Below are 4,430 nucleotides of genomic sequence, written 5' to 3' on the forward strand. Positions count from 1 at the left end.
CAAAATATAATGGGGATGCAATCGCTCACGCTACTGTGCACCGGTCCCAAATGTACGATGTAGTATAGGCTGTTATTCAATCTATTTTGCACTTTTCCAGTCAAATTATGTATAATGTAGGATTGATAAAATTTTGATTCGGATAATTCCCTGAATTTAGTGAAAATAAGTATGGCAAGCCGCAAAGCTATATTTGCCACGACCTTCATGTAATGCGTTTTGAATAACTATATGAACTCTTCGTTAATTTTTAGGCCCGTCGCAAAGTGTGACAAATGAAAGAAGTAAGTATATTATTCAATGGTGGAGCCTTTGTTGATAAAGCTACTTGATACAATAATCACAGCTATGCACAATGAATTCCCCAATAATTGTTAAAAACACGACAATAATTCTGGACTAGTAGTAGCTTTATGAGCGCAGATAAGTCGCCCAGCATGGTGACCAAAAGTCATTAAGATTCTGTGATTTGGAAATCATTCGGGTAGGTTACATGGACAAGTTGTACCTCATAGTGGTCTATGTACAAGCAAGTATATAAGCACCACATGTCCATGTAATGCCTGTCTGATCAACTCTAAACATATCTTAATTGGTATTCTGTTTGCAGTATGGTGTGTCCCTATTAACCACCGTGGGTTCATTGAAATGTATCAAGCTAGGTCCTATATTATTCTTAATTAAGAACCACGATCCTTGGATTGATGGGACCAGTATGTGAATACCAAACGTCTTAACCGCTTAGCCACCACGCCCCCAGACTAAACATTTTCCATTTGCTTTAAGGCTATTTATAAGTGAGAGAAATTTTGTTGTGTGCATAGTGTTAAAATGTGCCTATTTTTTCACATTTTCAGACCCTGATGCGATTCTCGACATCGATATGTCAGGTATGTGGTTTCAGGTCGAAAGTTACTTAGATGCATGTTTCACCACATCCAAGCTTCATGAAGACAGCGAACAATTGACTGTGCTATGTGACTAGCTACCGAGTGATTTACTTTCCCGCGCTTTGTGCATCAATATTGTGGCAATTGTGGAAATAATTCTTCTTCCAATCTTGTGTTATGGCCTGTCATATAGATGGCCAACTCTGATCTGATGCCATGATAAATAGACATATTGCTTAACATCTGTTGATAAAATCAGGCTCGGACAAAATAGTTTCTTTAGCACCGTCTAGCTACACGATGGAGGTTTTCTCGGGTTAAGTGCATCCACCCGAGACAAGTTATCTCTGGTTAGCATTAACCTTGTGAGAGGAGGGGGTAAGCAAAACGTTGTGTAGACTATACGGGCGAATTTTACCTGAGGTTTAAAAAGTTTTAGTTATCTGCTCTGTAGATAGGTGGCAATACATGTAGCTTCTTATTGTTTGATTACTATACATGTAAAGCTTGCTTTACATGTAACATACATTAAAGCTATGTTAACATACATTAAAGCTATACATGTAACATCAAAGCTTGCTAACCTCAATTCGTTTAGGTGCGATAACAAAACTGCTGTCCCTGGAGAGGGGAGTAAATAACCTGAGATAGTTGTCTCAGGTTAACGGCGTATCGTTTAGATGTAGCCTTTGTTATATCAGATATTTTATTGTATACAATCTCACTGTATCGATGTTTCACGATGGCCCATGAGTGGGTTGACATTATTTCTTATGACTATTTCTTCCACTCAATTGGGTGAAAAACATACTCGGTTGTGAAAATGTTTAAGTTAATTGAAACATGTGCCTCCTAATTTTTTCCAGATGTTTGAACGCCGTCCAAAAGGTCTAACCAGGTGTCCTCAGCATCGGTAAGTTAAGATAATCTTGATAATCTTGGTCATCTCCTCTATATGGCTGATTTGATTCCTGTCCAATCGGGGTCATTCCTTTATTTGGTATGCAAATTATGCTTAATTTTCAACCTCCGGGTGAAGCTTATAAGGGAGCGTTCATAAAGTATGTATGCAATATAGGGGGAGGGGTAAAAATTAGTCATTTTCTCCTATGTACATAGTACGTACATGGGGGGTAAAATTTGCAAACATTTTGCATACATACTTCATGAACTAAGCTACCGCTGGTTTATATGGAGTCATGGTGAAGCATGGTCTTAGGTACATTCCTATGTACAGTCATGCCCCTATATACCGCCCACATTGGGATATTTTGATTTGGGCATTATAGAGAGTTTGGCGTTATAAAGGGGTTTAAATATAGGCTGTTGCTGCTGCAACGGTACCGTCGCCGATTTTTTTTCTCTTAAAGTCACGGTAGTGATGCCAGCGCCATCTATCGGCGAATAATAACCCTCGGCGACCCTAACCCTAACCCTAACCCTAACCCTAACCCTTCGCCGTTGCTTTTGCGCCGGTCCGTCGCCGGTAGCGCTCGTTGCGCTTATCAACCAATCAGGCGTCAGTACTTTAAGAGAAAAAAAATCGGCGACGGTACCGTTGCAGCAGCAACAGCGTTAAATATAATTCAAATACATTGATTTATGGCAGATTGGTTATTTTGAAAAAGTGAGGTTGGCATTATAGAGGGGGACAGTATATGGGGCACGACTGTATTTAAATTCAGGTCATACAAGTTCAAAATATGGCCGCCAGGAGGTGAGTCCTAAAACAATGTTATCTCGATACAGCCTTCATATTTCCATCATCAGGGTGGGGCATTCAAGGCATACAATCTGCCTCACCATTCCTCTGATCATGTGGCATTCAATGCCTTAATTTTTAGCCAACTTAATTGGGGCTTCAGCCCCAAGGGGCTATATTGCAGTGTTCAGTTTACGCCTAGCATACGTTCGTCTGTAGATGTCCCTGGACGCCATGTTGCACGTTGACTTCATTTTTTGGGGGAGAGAGGGGGTTATGGATAATCGGCAGGGTTTTCATTTGGAATGAAGTGTAATTTGTAATAGGTTTCTGGTTTGAATTACAGATTCATCAATACATATATCAAGTAAAGTTGAGGAAAACCTGAATAAGAAATCGTTCAGTCTCTTGACTGCTGACCTGATGGTGGCTTTATGGGACTGAAACCTTATCAACGTACAGTATGAAAAAAATGAAAAATTGTGAGAAACCATCCTTAGACCAGGTGAAGCTGCAGGCAATAATAGGTAATTAAATTCAAGTACTCAGTACAGTGCTAAAATGATATTTTGCATAAGAAAACCTAGCTCTCGCATCAGTCAATTTTGTAAGAGTATTGGAAATCCCCTATGAACCTGCAGGCCAGATATGGTAGCACGTAGTTTTACAGCAGAACCTTAATATTATGAAAAACAATCTCTAGGTCCAGCAACTTAAAATGATTATTTTTTTCTCTTTTCAGACTACGTTGTGAACATTTTTCCAACCATTCCAGTCAGCATGATAAGGCTGGTCATGCGACAGAAGTTAAATAATTCAAAAACTGGGAAAAAATAGGAAAATAGAAACATAAAAACTGGGAAACTGCATTTTTATTGACGCACGGCCGGCCGGACGGACGCACGCACGGACGCACGCTCATGCGATTCTACAAGCTGCATCTGACTATGCCAGATGAGGTAAAAATGCGAACGAATTATGAAAAGATGAATACGAAGGTTCTAAGACATTTTATCGTTACTCTAGACAATTATTGTTACTCAAGCAATAACGGTAGTTATCATGAAAGTGGGGAAAACAATGGAAAATTCTTGCAATAGACGCTTTAACTTAAGGTATAGGGAGGAAATGCAGAATTGCGGCACAAATCTAAATGGCTCGACCTAGGCTCGTGATAGTCGGTGTATAGTATCCTGGTAGGAAAAGCTATCACTGTGCCGAAATTGGAGGCCACAGGTCAAAGGTCAATGGGGCACAGGGCAGATTTTAAACATTTTCTCAGGACATGGTCTGACTGAGCGATTGAAAAACTTTTTTTGCTTCAGCGGTGACCTAGCATTTTTATGGCTTTGATGCTGACATGCGAAGAGTAAGTGTCGGATAACCTTTTGACCCTCAAGTGGAAAGTTAAACATGGATTTGTTTACTGTTAGAAAGAATTTGACTGCCGGGTTTGCTAGTAGAATCTATAAATGCCTGGATGTATGAGGCTGGCTACAATGTCACAGTGAAATTTCAAAAGCTAAATTTGTTTGGAGAAGGTTTATGCTCCTTAAATCGTATAATTTCTATAGCATTCTGTACTGTCAGTGTGTTACATGTAACGTATGCCACTGCCAGTGCATGTGGTGGTGATATTACTGTGTAGTTTTTGCCTGCGTTAATTAGTTGCAGGTGGCAGCTCTCTATTTCAACCTGTAGGCTTGCGTAGGTAAATGGATGAGTGCTTACCTATTCTGTCTTGCAAATAGTTGTTGCTGTTCTACGTACGATGGGAGCTTCCATCTTTAATCTTAAGGCACTTAAACGTACGCGCCATCTCGTGGCAACTTTCATAA

At 39.9% G+C, this 4,430-nt stretch overlaps 1 long non-coding RNA gene across 1 annotated transcript in view; it reads left to right on the plus strand.

Annotated features, from left to right (window-relative positions):
• LOC106805132 overlaps window positions 1–3,483 on the plus strand; it is a 4,837-nt gene extending 1,354 nt beyond the window's left edge. The window contains exons 2-5 of the long non-coding RNA XR_001393399.1: window positions 858–890; window positions 1,757–1,803; window positions 2,939–3,119; window positions 3,335–3,483. This is a non-coding gene — a long non-coding RNA (uncharacterized LOC106805132). The remainder of the gene's footprint in view (window positions 1–857; window positions 891–1,756; window positions 1,804–2,938; window positions 3,120–3,334) is intronic.
• The last annotated feature ends 947 nt before the right edge of the window (window positions 3,484–4,430 follow it).

Source organism: Priapulus caudatus, unplaced genomic scaffold (genome assembly GCF_000485595.1).
Source record: "Priapulus caudatus unplaced genomic scaffold, Priapulus_caudatus-5.0.1 Scaffold101, whole genome shotgun sequence".
NCBI classification, from domain to species: Eukaryota; Metazoa; Priapulida; class Priapulimorpha; order Priapulimorphida; family Priapulidae; genus Priapulus; species Priapulus caudatus.